Source organism: Notolabrus celidotus, chromosome 23 (genome assembly GCF_009762535.1).
Source record: "Notolabrus celidotus isolate fNotCel1 chromosome 23, fNotCel1.pri, whole genome shotgun sequence".
NCBI lineage: Eukaryota > Metazoa > Chordata > Actinopteri > Labriformes > Labridae > Notolabrus > Notolabrus celidotus.
This window is the reverse complement of record NC_048294.1, coordinates 9,395,641-9,412,447: the sequence shown is the minus strand read 5'-3', so window position 1 is coordinate 9,412,447 and position 16,807 is coordinate 9,395,641. Positions and strand designations below refer to the sequence as shown.

At 41.8% G+C, this 16,807-nt stretch overlaps 1 long non-coding RNA gene across 1 annotated transcript; it reads right to left on the bottom strand.

Moving 5' to 3' along the window:
* Positions 1-7,552: 7,552 nt before the first annotated feature.
* LOC117807345 lies at positions 7,553-9,071 on the bottom strand. The gene is made up of 3 exons (XR_004629954.1): positions 8,944-9,071; positions 8,211-8,318; positions 7,553-7,798 (listed from the first exon to the last, which is right to left on the bottom strand). It is a non-coding gene; the product is annotated as an uncharacterized LOC117807345 (long non-coding RNA).
* Between the last annotated feature and the right edge of the window lie 7,736 nt (positions 9,072-16,807).

The window sequence follows — 16,807 nt, the reverse complement described above, 5'->3', positions numbered from 1 at the left end:
GTTTCAGTGGAGATAAGTGTTTTAACGCTCTTTGCTGGCTGCATTCAGTTTATCAAGCTTGGCCCAAAAAGGAAACAAAGCGCCAACCATGCTACTGTTACTGTCACGCTTTACCAACCGAGCTGGACATGAAGCTTTCTGCTCCTGTGAGATGATTAAGAAACATTCTGCTACAGAAAATAAAATACTAACATGAATTCCCTGACTGACTCACTAACTGGGAGTTAACTGTGAGTTGCAAGTGAGTTAGTTAGGATGTGTAAAGTGGATTACTAGGAAGTTACTTGTGAGTTAACCAGGGAGTCCTTGGTAAGTGAAAATGGAGTCAACAAGGAGTTAACAGGGGGTCTAGTGACTTGTAATTACTAGTGTGTTACATGGAAGTTAAGGGGCATTACTAGTGAGTTAGTAATAAATTAAAGGGGTGTCTGCAAAGATTTACTATAGAGTTGACAGGGACTTACTAGGGAGTTAACAAGGGGTCGAAAGGGAGTAAACTGGGAGTTTCTGGTGAGTTAATTAGATTTAAAGTGAATTCCTAGGAAGTTATTGGTTAGTTAACCAGGGATTTGACATGGGGTCATTGTAAGTAAAAATTGAGTTGACAGGGAGTTAACAGGGAGTATAGTGACTTGTAACTCCTAGTGAGTTACAAGGGAATTAAGGGGGCGTTACTAGAGAGTTAGTAATAAATTAAAGGGGAGTCGGTAACAATTTACTTTAGGGTTGACAGGGACTTGCTAGGGACTTAACAAGGGATCAAAAGGGGGTGAAATGGCTTGTAACTCCTAAGGAGTTACAAGAGGGTTAACAGGAAGTGAAGGAGTTACCAGTTCTTTTCTGCTAAATTAGTTGACAGGGGATGATTGGTGAGTTAATAGGAGGTTTAAATGGAGTTTACTGGTAGTTACTAGGGAGTAACTAGTAACTCCTAGCGAGCTACAAGGGAGTTAAAAGTGACTTACTAGTGAACAACGATTTACTGGGGAGGTAATGGGTGACTCAGCAATAAATTACCAGGGAGTCACAGATGTTGGTTGCAGCATAGAGGGCTGAGGGTTGGTTGGTAGATGACAACAGAAAGCACTCTGGGTTGGGGTCCTGCTCACCCCATCAGGGTTGCAATTTTCATAACCTTTAACCTTGAATGCTGAGATACTAAATGTAGACTACATGTGACATTACAGTATGTGCTGCCCTTCACATTGTGCTTTCCATTTTGCACTGTACATAAATTATAACAATAATTAATCTTCTCTTTTTATTATTTTCCCTTTCATTCTTTTTTTAGAGACCTTATTTCACTCCATGTAGAATCTCTTGCACTTCTGTTTAGCAAATCACTGTGATGGTTTAATTTTTGCCAAATGTCTACCCTCACTTGATTTAATTAAGCTGTCTTAATCAGGAAGGCTGAACAGCAGAGTCAGGAGGAAATGTTTGAGGTAACAGTTGCACTAAAAGGATTTGTCCAAATGAAGGAAAATCTAACCGTAATAAATGGGAACACATTCATAGTTTGAATTATTTGCCATCTCTCAATTTTTGTGGATTAAATTACATTTAAATGATCCCCACTTGAATGCATGTGTCATGAATCAGATACCATCTTCTTGCTCTTCTAAACTAAAAAATGAACACAACACACAAATGTTCTTCCTCTTTCTCGGTCCATTCCTCCCTCCTTTTTCTCTCCTGCTCATATGTTCTCCTGGATATAGACACACATGTAGATAGGGAAGTCAGACATGCCAGCTGTGTTAATGTTGTAGATAATAAAACAGGTTTGTGACAGCCAGCAGCGCAGACCAAGTCTGCCATCTACTGAGGAAGACCGAGAATGGTTTCAGCAACTTCTGTTAGGCCTGTAGCCAAGGTGTTAGATGCACATATTCATCTCTGTCTCACTTCTTTCTAAACTAAAATGAACCCACCAAGATTTATTCACTTTTTCTATTTTCCTAAGTCTGACCTGCTGACTGATGGTATTTTATCTCTGGATAAGGACATTTCTCACCTCTTTGAGTATTTCTGGTAAAAGGAAAAAAGAGCATTCTCTTAACTGACTAAACTAAGACATTTTCTTTGCATATTCTAGGTTTTATTTATTCTTTGTATCTGCTAAAAAAACAGATAAGGTATTGAAAAACTTCTCTGCATATTTCCTGTTTCCTTAGACTGATAGAAAGCCAACTGCACTATGTTTACTGTGAAACATTCAGGCATCACCACCTGAATTTAAAACATATTCAAGTCTCAAAATCTGGGAAGTGTTTCTTAGACTTTGTTGCTATAAGCTCTATTAAATATGTACCTGATGTTTTAGGTTTATCTGAAACATTCATGTCCATAGACTGAAAAGCATGTATTATTACTAGGTTCCTCTGGATCTCTGCTGTAGACAGCCTGCTGCTTTTGACTTTCCAGACCCCAGCTGCTACGGACGTGCCGGACTGCAGCGGCAACAGCTACTACTATCCATCTCATCTCTCTCTCTCTCTCTTTCCCTCTCTCTCTCTCTCTCTCTCTCTCTCTCTCTCTTAATCTCCTTTATCCTTCTTTCCAACCCCAACTCGGTCAAGGCACATGGCCGTCTAACATGAGTCTGGTTCTGCTTGAGGTTTCTGCCTGTTAAAAGGACGTTTTTCCTCATCTCTGTAACTCACTACTGCGAGGTGCAATGCTCATGGAGGATTAAGATGAGGTCAGACTGAGTCCTGTCTTAACAAGGGACTGGATCTTATCCTGTCTTGTTGTTGGGTGTCTGTTAATAATTTAATATGGTGTTATTTGTATAGCAACAAATCACAACAAACGTTATCTCAAGACGCTTTTACAAACATAGCAGGTCTAGACCGTACTCTATGTTAAATTATTAACGAAGACCCAACATGGGCTGCGCTGGTGGCCTAGCGGTCTAAGCGACCCACATACAGAGTCTGCAGTCCTCGTCCCAGGGGTTGCCGGTTCGATTCCCAGCCAGGACCATTTCCTGCATGTCTAGCCCTGCTCTCTACTCCCCACATTTTCTGTCTCTCTTCAGCTGTTCTATCAAATAAAGGCCAAAAACAAAAACAAAGACCCAACAACAAGACAGGATAAGATCCAGTCCCCTCTTAAGACTGCGCATTGCACCGCGAGGTATTTAGTAAGTCACATAGGCTAGGAAAATCATCCTTTTAACAGGCAGAAATCTAGAGCAGAACCAGGCGCATTGACAGCCATCTGCTTCAACTGAGTTGGGGTTGGAAAGAGGGATAGAGAAGAGAGAGAGAGAGCGATGATAGTGATGAGATGGACAGTAATAGCTGTTGCCGCTGGAGTCTGGCACGTCTGAAGCAGCGACTCAGAGAAACCTACGAGACAAGGGAGCTCAGGGACTCCAGAAAGGACTATGGTTAGTAACTTTCTCTAAGGAACGCCGCTTCAGCCGTTTCTTACACTAAGGGCCCGATCTACTAAAGGTTTGCGTGTATAAAAACATGTGCAAACTTGATAGCGCGCGCAAAGCTGATGTACTAACCGGGAGCACCGAGGATTGCGTCTTTCAAATGAGCAAAATAGCACTCGCAAAACATTTAGCGTGTTTGCCTTCATGAATATGCAGAATACGTGTAGATCATCAGGACGCGCAAAATACTGGGAGGAGGAGATGCAAATGTGATCATTTAGCACCCACAATGTGATTTATCAAACCCTGAAACAGACAGCGCGCGCTGTATTTGCGTCTATATTTAGCACGTTTGAAAGGCAGGTGCAAACTGGCCAAGCGTTACGCACACATGGCTGCGGTCACTGTAAAGCTCATCATAACATCGCTTTACAGCATGCCCGCAAAAGCTGGGCTTACAAGCATTACTAAATGTTTTAGTCAATCAAACCAAGAGAACAAAAAAATATATATAATAATAATAACAATAAAATAACACAAATTCAAAGCAGTTCAGCACCACAGATAGCCACCGCATCATTCTGACACCCACTTTAACTGCTCCAACTAATGAGAGCACAGTAGGTCACTGTATCAACAGATATAAAGTTTAGTCAAATTGGCACAGCGGCCCACATCTTCACATACAAATAAAAAATCAATATGAAGTACTCGGCCTACTCACCACTGTTTGGACGAGCCTTAAGCTCTGCGGACTTCTCCACGATGCACTGTATGTCCATTTTCTTTGATCTGTCATTCTCAGTAGATAACATGACATGTCCACTCAGTCTATTCTGTCCCATCGTGCTCATCAAGGGGTCTTTAGTTAGTTTTAACGTGAATGAGCGCTCACTGAGCTGCGCCAGGCAGCTCTGCATAACTCCTCATCTCTTGCAGCAGTGTGTTGGGGCGAATTGATTCAAACATGTTCCCAGTTCCATTTAAGCTGGTGAATCTTTGGGACAGTTGCTGGATGATGATATCAGGCATTAAAAACGTTCACCCGAAAGTTGCTCCCTGGGACAGTGAGGCGACTGTCTTCATGACAGAGTGGCAGACTAAGCCTCATCAAATCGCTCTCTAAACTCCATCAAAACACTGATTGCGTTTTGGAGTAGAGTAGATGCGTTTATTTCATTGGCAGATCTTCTGTTTTTTCTCACATCATTCACCTTTTCACAGATGGACTCCCACTCTGCTCTCTCAAACTCTCCATGGCGACAGCCGATAGCACACGCAAAATCCCCGTAAAATAGGGCGGTCCGCACCACTTTTGCACTCGTTATCATTTGCGCACGCAGTCTTAGTAGATCACCCGCAACACGCCCAGAAATAGCACGTGCAAAATTATTATTTGCACACGCAAATTAGCGCTCGTTATTTGGGATCTTAGTATATCAGGCCCTTGGTCAGTTGAATAGACTATTGTGGCCATTTTCAACAAACTGGATGATCTAGTTTTTCAAATGCATGCCCACATATGTTTAACCCTGAACTGTTCAACAATGGCTGGCTCAGAAATAAACAGGAGGGTACATTGAGCTACTGCAAAAAATACTTCATATTTATTTACAGGAAGTAACCAACATTGTGAACACTTGGCCCAGGTGTTCTGTTTTTCTATAATTGCAAAGTAATGCTAATTTCTGTATTTGCTGAGTCGTGTGGTTACACACAGGCAAGAATGGAGAGTGGGAAAAAATAGGTTTTTCATGTGGGTGTGCTTTTTTAATCCCTTGACCCAAAGCCATAGGCGCTCCAGCTTTATGAAAAAGTACATTTCAATTACTAATTTGATCTACAGCAGCTTTCTTCCAGCACACTGAAATAATGAATGTTACTCACACACACACACTGAGCCTACTAGTGAAACTATACATTGAAGAATGTATGCCATGCGCAATTTCTTTTTGCACATTGTAAGGGGTTTGAACATGGCAGATCAAATTTTATCTTTTCTTCAGTTACCCTCCCTACTGTGTATTCATCAAAAACTGATCTAAAGCCGACCTCCATCTTCTCTGTGTGCACATAACCTACCTGTATATTTGTGCAGTTATCTTTCCTCGCTGCCAAAGCTGAAGATATACAGCAGAACCTTCATCTTCTCTGTCTCATCCTGCACAGGGGGTTCCTGGGTTGTGTCACCACCAAGCTCAAAGGGGGGAGAATCTGAGACTGGATAAGTCCGGGTAACATCAAGGAGAGGTGATGTTTTATTCATCCACACAAAGCTCCTGAATTCACTCAAATCAAATTCGCCCAGCTTTGTTTGAGAGATCAAGCTCGAGGTTTGACACATATTGAAATGATTGGATTTCTTCAACTTATAAAGGGCAGGAGAAAGTTGTGAGTTCAGGAGAGGACGTCATGTTTTTCAGGGAAAGTTTATAAAAATAGAATCACTTTTGGAAACATGAGAATTTATTTTCTGTTTCAAAAATTTCCATTGGCAAAAACCTGGTTTTTATTCATCTCTATTTCACTTCAGCATTGTCTCTTGACAAGACAGCTGCTCGCACATTCATATGACCTTGGCTCCCCGCTGATTCACTTGTTTTGTTGCAATGCCTTTATCCTTTTTTTCTCCTCTCCTCTCAGATTTTTCCACCCTTCCGCCATCCAACTCCAATCTCCTGCTGTCATATAATTTAAATACTTTTTCAATATGATGAGAAATATTCAAGGAATTGGTTTGTGTTCGAAAATGTCCAACTCATTAGTATATAAACAATAATGAATACTGAAATAATTGAAGTATTTTCTTTGTTCACGTTTTGTTTTATCTCATCTGCTCAAAATGACATTTTTTGTACTCTCTTTATCCTTCAATCTACTAACCACAATCAGTGTGTGAAAATTAAACTACATCTCTGAATGGCCCTCTTCAAAGAGCAAATGAGAGGGTCCAGATTAAACACCAATCAGAAACTGCCAGCCAGGCCTTCACCTGATGGATTAGGGAGATCAGAGGGCTTAATACTGTCTTTACATACGTACATACATACATACATACATACATACATACATACATACATACATACATACATGCATAGGCATATAAAAACATACATACATACGTACATACATACATACATAGGCATATAAAAACATACATAGGCATATAAAAACATACATACATAGAACATACAAGGAAAAACACATACATAGATTCATACATACGTACATGCACACACAAACATGTACGTACGTGCACACACAAACACGTACTTACAGACGCACGTACACGCACAAACACGTACGTACGTACATACATGCACACACAAACATACGTACGTACATACTTAAACTCCTACAAACATACATATATGCATGAACGAACACATACATCGGAGGGCTCATTACTGTCGGCCAATCAGAGGGCCCGATCCTGTTCACCAATTGGGGGCATGATACTGTCTGACAATCAGGGGACTCTATGCTGTTGACCAATCAGAGGGCCCGGAATCAGCCAATCAGAGGATTTGATTGGAGTTTCAGAGGGATATCCTTATTGGTTCTTATTGGTCTGATTGGTGACCAAAAAACTTTTTTCCTTACCCTACTACTTTCATTTCATTCGTTAATGATAAAGCACACATTCTTCAGGGTTGTTACACACACTTTATTTTTGGTTTAATTATTACATACAGTAATATAATACAGTACAATATACAGTACATACCTACATACAGGAATACATATTATCATGTTATATAATGTACAAGCACATAGGGCAAACTTCCAAACAAACATAACATACATAAAAATATGAATTCATCCAAAATACATTGTTGTGTTTGTTCAGTAACAGACATTCATTTTAAAATACAAAACTACAAGAATGCACATCCATACATATTCTAGGTATGTGCATACACACTTTCAACATCGGAACAAATATGTATAAGCATATTTTAGAACAGAGCAAAGTCATGCTCTCTTTGGTTAAAGCAGATCAGTGTTAAGTATGCACTTATGTATGTATGTATGTATGTATGTATGTATGTATGTATGTATGTATGTATGTATGTATGTATGTATGTATGTATGTATGTATGTATGTATGATTAAAACTATAAAAAAAAACAATGAAATAAAGGATGAATCAGGGTCTTTTTTTTCTTTGATCTGACGTTTTTTAAAGGGACATTTCCAATTAAAAAGCTAGAAAACCACATTTTTCTCAAGCTTTGTGTAAACCAACGTTTTTTGTGCAACTTGAACACTTACCCTCGAAGCTACAAAGGACTGGGCGAGAGGAGGAGTTGCAGTGGATGCCTGAAGCTCTTCACACACACAAAGTGGAGGTCATGTTGAGGGAAATCTGTACTTGAATAGGAAGACGTCGATCTTTGGTCAATACTGTAATGTTCAGATGGAGAGGGATACTCAACACAAAAGGGAGTTTGTGTGAAAAATCCAACACACCTTAAGAGTAAACAAACTGATTCATTACAACCAAAACTGACATGTCAATATGATGCACTGTTCTCCATGTGTTGCCTCTCACAACCAGCAGAGGGCAGCAGTAAACAGTAATGAAAACTGCCTTTGTGCATTGTACCAGAGACTATAATGGTGTTACTGTTCATACACACACTTCACAGCTCAGGCCAAACAATAACAGTATAATGGTATTGAGCATATCTAGTGCAGAATGTGGAACAACTGTGGTTTTATTTTATTTTTTTAAGACAGACACATGTTGTTCAATCACTTAGGTTTCACAATGAGCAGAGAGAGACAGTGTTTCCTCAAATATGATGGTACTAACCGAGGTAAAGTGTGCCCTTGAAGTCCTGGAGGGTCCTCTCTCACTGCAGCAGCTCCACGGACTCTTTCAGCCACCACACCGTGTCGTCCATCATTGCCCAGTTGTTGACTGGGTGAGAGAGACAGAGAAAGTTGCGGTGACGAGAAGCAAGGCTCCACTGATCAATATATTTTATTATGTGAACAAATATGTTATAATACCTATGATACAAAATAAATAAAGTAATAATTTAGAATCTTTTTTGTAAAAGTTTTGTTTTAGTTCATTTCAGTTTTGTTCTATGTGCCTCTACTTCATTCATAAAATGGTGACATTTTTGTTTAACACCGTATTTGGTGCCTTTATAGGTAGATTCCAAGGATGCGCCATTAATTGCAATAAAAATCATAATTATTTTACATAAAAAGCAATATTATCATAGTACAGCTTTCGTCAAATTTATTAGGGGTTGAAAACAACTGCTTTCTGCCTTTTACATTTATTTTGGATTCTGGGGCATGATGCAAACACACGACTCATTTACAATGTAAAATATAAAGGTGTAATTAGGCTAATGTTAGACTGTTGAATGGTTCAACATGTGTGAAACAAAAACAACTACAAATCTAAAAACATGTAGGGATGGGAAAAAATCGAACCCTCAATGAAGAGTTTTGAATTGTTTGTTTTTTGTTTTGTGATCTTGTTCCCACACTTTTCTATGTTGTTTTGTTTTATTGTTTTTGTTGTTTACCTTCAGAGGTCTTCCAGCCTGTCCACAGCTCCTCCACAGTGATGTGCTGGTCTTCACGGTGCAGGTTGCTGTGTTTGTTGGTTTGCTGCTGCTTCATGTCCTCTATAATAAACTAGGAAACACAGACAGACAAGTCTTATAGAAGGTGATACACACAGGGTCCATCATTGTAGAACATGATACAGGAATAGCTCTGTGTATTGTGTGGATCACACACTTTTCTCCCCTTTCTTCCTTTAGGGACTTTGAATAGAGAAAGAGACCCATGGCGGAGGCACCACTTCCACCTGTGTGCGTGTGTGTGTGTGTTTTTAGTTACCGGCAGTCCTCCTTTGGTAGCTCAGAATTAAATGCCCCGAAGAGAAAGCTTCAGTAAAAGGAACCCACCAAAGGATTGCCAGAAAACCAGCAGCATGAACAACAAAGACCATGGCTGACAACCAGACGCCTCAAAGAATTTGTCTTGTAGCAATATGTGTCTGTGTGTGTGGCCTTGGCATTAAGTTAAAACGTAGTACTTTCAGAGTAATCATACACCATTTAGCCTCTGATTTTAATGCACTATTGCTTGTTATTGGTGGCTACATTAGTGTTATCTGTGGCTACATTATCTATATGTAACATGTTTCCCATGAACACTGAGTTGAGTTTACACCTAAGATGTAGAATACTCTGTTACTGTGTAGTAATTAATCAGGATACTGTAAAACAACAATCCCACTAAAAACATAGGTGGCTTAAATGTTAACAAAATAAGCACAATAGACCTTCATACTTCACCACACTGCCAAAAATAGTGTGAGGAGTGGTGATAGATATTACCTTATATATAGCCTGTGATTAGCATTCAATGTGTTCTACCCTAATCCTAACTCTAACCCTAATCATAACCCTAAACCTAACCCTAACCCTAACCTCGAAACCTAATCCTAATCCTAACCCCTAACCCTAACCCTAATCATAACCCTAACCCTAACCATAATCCGAACCCTAATCCTAACCCTAACCCTAACCCTAATCCTAATCCTAACCATATTCATAACCCTAACCCTAACCCTAACCCTAACCCTAACCCTAATCATAACCCTAACCCTAACCCTAATCCTAACCCCTAACCCTAACCCTAATCATAACCCTAACCCTCATAACCCTAACCCTAATCCTAATCCTAACCCTAACCCTAATCCTAACCCTAACCCTAATCCTAACCGTTACCCTAATAACCCTAACCCTAACCCTAATCCTAACACTAATCCTAACACTAATCCTAACACTAATCCTAACCTTAACCCTGAACCTAATCATAACCCTAACCCTAACCCTAACCCTAACACTAATCCTAACCTTAACCCTGAACCTAATCATAACCCTAACCCTAACCCTAACCCTCATAACCCTAACCCTAACCCTAACCCTAAACCTAATCATAACCCTAACCCTAAACCTGATCCTAACCCTAACCCTAACCCTAATCCTAACCCTAACCCTAATCCTAACCCTAATCATAACCCTAACCCTAATCCTGATCCTAACCCTAACCCTAACCCTAATCCTAACCCTAACCCTAATCCTAACCCTAACCCTAATCCTAACCCTAACCCTAATCCTAATCCTAACCCTAACCCTAACCCTAATCCTAACCTTAACCCTGAACCTAATCATAACCCTAACCCTAACCCTCATAACCCTAACCCTAACCCTCATAACCCTAACCCTAACCCTAATCCTAACCCTAACCCTGATCCTAACCCTAATCATAACCCTAACCCTAACCCTAATCCTAACCCTAACCCTAATCGTAACCCTAACCCTAACCCTCATAACCCTAACCCTAACCCTCATAACCCTAACCCTAACCCTAATCCTAACCCTAACCCTGATCCTAACCCTAATCATAACCCTAACCCTAACCCTAATCCTAACCCTAACCCTAACCCTAACCCTAACCCTAACCCTAATCATAACCCTAACCCTAATCCTGATCCTAACCCTAACCCTTGCCCTAACCCTCCTAACCCTAACCCTAACCCTAACCCTAACCCTAATCCTAACCCTTACCCTCATAACCCTAACCCTAACCCTGATCCTAACACTAACCCTAACCCTAATACTAATCCTAACCTTAACCCTGAACCTAATCATAACCCTAACCCTAATCCTAACCCTAACCCTAACCCTAACCCTAATCCTAATCCTAACCCTAACCCTAATCCTAAACCTAACCCTAATCATAACCCTAACCCTAACCCTCATAACCCTAACCCTAACCCTAATCCCAACCCTAACCCTAATCCTAACCCTAACCCTAATCCTAACCCTAACCCTAATCCTAATCCTAACCCTAACCCTAACCATAATCCTAATCCTAACCCTAACCCTAACCCTAATCCTAACCCTAACCCTAACCCTAATCCTAACCTTAACCCTGAACCTAATCATAACCCTAACCCTAACCCTCATAACCCTAACCCTAACCCTAATCCTAACCCTAACCCTAATCCTAACCCTAACCCTAATCATAACCCTAACCCTAACCCTAATCATAACCCTAACCCTAACCCTAATCCTAACCCTAACCCTAATCCTAACCCTAACCCTAATCCTAACCCTAATCATAACCCTAACCCTAATCCTGATCCTAACCCTAACCCTTGCCCTAACCCTCCTAACCCTAACCCTAACCCTAACCCTAATCGTAACCCTTACCCTCATAACCCTAACCCTAACCCTAATCCTAACACTAACCCTAACCCTAACACTAATCCTAACCTTAACCCTGAACCTAAACATAACCCTAACCCTAACCCTAATCCTAACCCTAACCCTAACCCTAATCATAACCCTAACCCTAACCCTCATAACCCTAACCCTAACCCTAATCCTAACCCTAACCCTAATCCTAAACCTAACCCTAATCATAACCCTAACCCTAACCCTCATAACCCTAACCCTAACCCTAATCCCAACCCTAACCCTAATCCTAACCCTAACCCTAACCCTAACCCTAACCCTAATCCTAACCCTAACCCTAATCCTAACCCTAACCCTAATCATAACCCTAACCCTAATCCTAATCCTAACCCTAACCCTAACCCTAATCCTAACCCTAACCCTAACCCTAATCCTAACCTTAACCCTGAACCTAATCATAACCCTAACCCTAACCCTCATAATCCTAACCCTAACCCTAATCCTAACCCTAACCCTAATCCTAACCCTAACCCTAATCATAACCCTAACCCTAACCCTCATAACCCTAACCCTAACCCTAACCCTAATCCCAACCCTAACCCTAATCCTAACCCTAACCCTAACCCTAATCATAACCCTAACCCTAATCCTAACCCTAACCCTAATCCCAACCCTAACCCTAATCCTAACCCTAATCATAACCCTAACCCTAATCCTAACCCTAACCCTAATCCCAACCCTAACCCTAATCCTAACCCTTATCATAACCCTAACCCTAATCCTGATCCTAACCATAACCCTTGCCCTAACCCTCCTAACCCTAACCCTAACCCTAATCCTAACCCTTACCCTCATAACCCTAACCCTAATCCTAACACTAACCCTAACCCTAACACTAATCCTAACCTTAACCCTGAACCTAATCATAACCCTAACCCTAACCCTAACCCTAATCCTAACCCTAACACTAATCCTAACCCTAACCCTAATCATAACCCTAACCCTAATCCTAATCCTTACCCTAACCCTAACCCTAATCCTAACCCTAACCCTAACCCTAATCCTAACCTTAACCCTGAACCTAATCCTAACCCTAACCCTCATAACCCTAACCTTAACCCTAACCCTAATCCTAACCCTAACCCTAATCTTAACCCTAACCCTAACCCTAACCCTAATCCTAACCCTAACCCTAATCATAACCCTAACCCTAATCCTAATCCTAACCCTAACCCTAACCGTAATCCTAACCCTAACCCTAACCCTAATCATAACCTTAACCCTGAACCTAATCATAACCCTAACCCTCATAACCCTAACCCTAACCCTAATCCTAACCCTAACCCTAATCCTAACCCTAACCCTAATCATAACCCTAACCCTAACCCTCATAACCCTAACCCTAACCCTAACCCTAATCCCAACCCTAACCCTAATCCTAACCCTAACCCTAATCCTAACCCTAATCATAACCCAAACCCTAACCCTAATTCTAACCCTAACCCTAATCCTAACCCTAACCCTAATCCTAACCCTAATCATAACCCTAACCCTAATCCTGATCCTAACCCTAACCCTTGCCCTAACCCTCCTAACCCTAACCCTAACCCTAACCCTAATCCTAACCCTTACCCTCATAACCCTAACCCTAACCCTAATCCTAACACTAACCCTAACCCTAACACTAATCCTAACCTTAACCCTGAACCTAATCATAACCCTAACCCTAACCCTAACCCTAACCCTAATCCTAACCCTAACCCTAATCCTAACCCTAACCCTAATCATAACCTTAACCCTAATCCTAATCCTAACCCTAACCCTAACCCTAATCCTAACCCTAACCCTAACCCTAATCCTAACCTTAACCCTGAACCTAATCATAACCCTAACCCTAACTCTCATAACCCTAACCCTAACCCTAATCCTAACCCTAACCCTAACCCTAACCCTAATCATAACCCTCATAACCCTAACCCTAACCCTAATCATAACCCTAACCCTAACCCTCATAACCCTAATCCTAACCCTAATCCTAACCCTAACCCTAATCATAACCCTCATAACCCTAACCCTAACCCTAACCCTAATCATAACCCTCATAACCCTAACCCTCATAACCCTAATCCTAACCCTAATCCTAACCCTAACCCTAATCATAACCCTAACCCTAACCCTCATAACCCTAACCCTAACCCTAACCCTCATAACTCTAACCCTAACCCTTATCCTAACCCTAACCCTAATCCTAACCCTAACCCTAATCATAACCCTAACCCTAACCCTCATAACCCTAACCCTAATCCTAACCCTAATCATAACCCTAACCCTAATCCTGATCCTAACCCTAACCCTAACCCTAATCCTAACCCTAACCCTAATCCTAACCCTAACCCTAATCATAACCCTTACCCTGATCCTAATCCTAACCCTAACCCTAATCCTAACCCTAACCCTAACCCTAATCCTAACCTTAACCCTGAACCTAATCATAACCCTAACCCTAACCCTCATAACCCTAACCCTAACCCTAATCCTAACCCTAACCTTAACCCTAATCCTAACCCTAACCCTAATCATAACCCTAACCCTAATCCTAATCCTAACCCTAACCCTAACCCTAATCCTAACCCTAACCCTACTCCTAACCTTAACCCTGAACCTAATCATAACCCTAACCCTAACCCTCATAACCCTAACCCTAACCCTAATCCTAACCCTAACCCTAATCCTAACCCTAACCCTAATCATAACCCTAACCCTAACCCTCATAACCCTAACCCTAACCCTAACCCTAATCCCAACCCTAACCCTAATCCTAACCCTAACCCTAACCCTAATCATAACCCTAACCCTAACCCTAATCCTAACCCTAACTCTAATCCTAACCCTAATCATAACCCTAACCCTAATCCTGATCCTAACCCTAACCCTAATCTTAATCCTAACCCTAATCCTAACCCTAACCCTAATCCTAACCCTAACCCTAACCCTAATCCTAACCTTAACCCTGAACCTAACCCTAACCCTAACCCTAACCCTAATCCTAACCCTAACCCTAATCCTAACCCTAACCCTAATCATAACCCTAACTCTAATCCTAACCCTAACCCTAATCCTAACCTTAACCCTAATCTGAACCCTAACCCTAACCCTAACCCCCCCCTAACCCTAACCCCCCCTAACCCTAACCCTAACCCTAACCCTAACCCTAACCCCCCCTAACCCTAACCCCCCCTAACCCTAACCCTAACCCTAACCCTAACCCTAATCCCAACCCTAACCCTAATCTGAACCCTAACCCTAACCCTAATCATAACCCTAACCCTAATCCTAACCCTAACCCTAACCCCCCCTAACCCTAACCCTAATCCCAACCCTAACCCTAATCTGAACCCTAACCCTAACCCTAACCCTAATCATAACCCTAACCCTAACCCTAATCCTAACCCTAATCCTAACCCTAACCCTTATCCTAACCCTAACCCTAATCCTAACCCTAACCCTAATCCTAACCCTAACCCTGAACCTAATCCTAACCCTAACCCTAATCCTAACCCTAACACCAACCCTAACCCTAATCATAACCCCAACCCTAACCCCAACTCCTAACCCTCATAACCCTAAACCTCATAACCCTAACCCTCATAACCCTAACCCTAACCCTAACCCTAATCCTAACCCTTACCCTAACCCTAATCCTAACCCTAACCCTGATCCTAACCCTAACCTTAACCCTAATCCTAACCCTAACCCTAATCATAACCCTCATTCTCACCCTAATCCTAACCCTAACCCTAACCCTAATCCTAACCCTAACCCTAACCCTAACCCTAATCATAACCCTAACCCTAACCCTAATCCTAACCCTAACCCTAATCCTAACCCAACCCTAACGCTAACCCTAATACTAACCCTAACCCTAATCCAAGGGTTGTGTTAGGGTTATGGTTATGATTAGGGTTAGGGTTAGGGTAAGGATTAGGATCAGGGTTAGGGTTAGGATTAGGGTTAGGATTAGGATTAGGGTTAGGGTTCTGATTAGGGTTAGGGTTAGGGTTAGGATTAGGGTTAAGGCAAGGGTTGGTTTAGGGTTTGGATCAGGGTTAGGGTTAGGGTTAGGATTAGGGTTAGTGTTAGGATTAGGGTTAGGATTAGGGTTAGGGTTAGGGTTAGGAGGGTTAGGGTTAGGATCAGGGTTAGGGTTAGGGTTAGGATCAGGATTAGGGTTAGGATAAGGATTAGGGTTAGGGTTAGGATTAGGGTTAGGGTTAGGGTTAGGATTAGGGTAAGGATTAGGGTTAGGATTAGGGTTAGGGTTAGGGTAAGGATTAGGGTTAGGATTAGGGTTAGGGCAAGGGTTAGGGTTAGGGTTAGGTTCAGGGTTACGGCTAGGGTTAGGGTTAGGGTTAGGGTTAGGATTAGGGTTAGGGTTAGGGGGTTAGGGTTAGGATTAGGGTAAGGTTTAGGATTACGGTTAGGGTTAGGGTTAGGGTTAGGATTAGGGTTAGGGTTAGGGCAAGGGTTAGTGTTAGGGTTGGGTTAGGATTAGGGTTAGGGTTAGGATTAGGGTTAGGGTTAGGGTTAGGGTTTAGGGTTAGGGTTAGGATTAGGGTTAGGGTTAGGGTTAGGATTAGGGTTAGCGTCAGGGTTAGGGCAAGGGTTAGGATTAGGGTTAGGATTAGGGTAAGGATTAGGGTTAGGGTTAGGATTAGGGTTAGGGTTAGGGTTAGGGCAAGGGTTAGGGTTAGGGTTAGGATTAGGGCTAGGGTTTAGGGTTAGGGTTTGCGTTAGGGTTAGGGTTAGGATTAGGGTAAGGGTTAGGATTAGGGTTAGGGTTAGGATTAGGGTTAGGGTTAGGGTTAGGAGGGTTAGGGCAAGGGTTAGGGTTAGGATTAGGATTAGAGTTAGGGTTAGGGTTAGGGTTAGGGTTAGGGTTAGGGCAAGGGTTAGGGTTAGGATTAGGGTAAGGATTAGGGTTAGGGTTAGGATTAGGGTTAGGGTTAGGGCAAGGGTTAGGGTTAGGGTTAGGATTAGGGTTAGGGTTTAGGGCTAGGGTTAGCGTTAGGGTTAGGGTTAGGAGGGTTAGGGCAAGGGTTAGGGTTAGGATTAGGGTTAGGGTTAGGGTTAGGGTTAGGGTTAGGATTAGGGTTAGGGTTAGGATTAGGGTTAG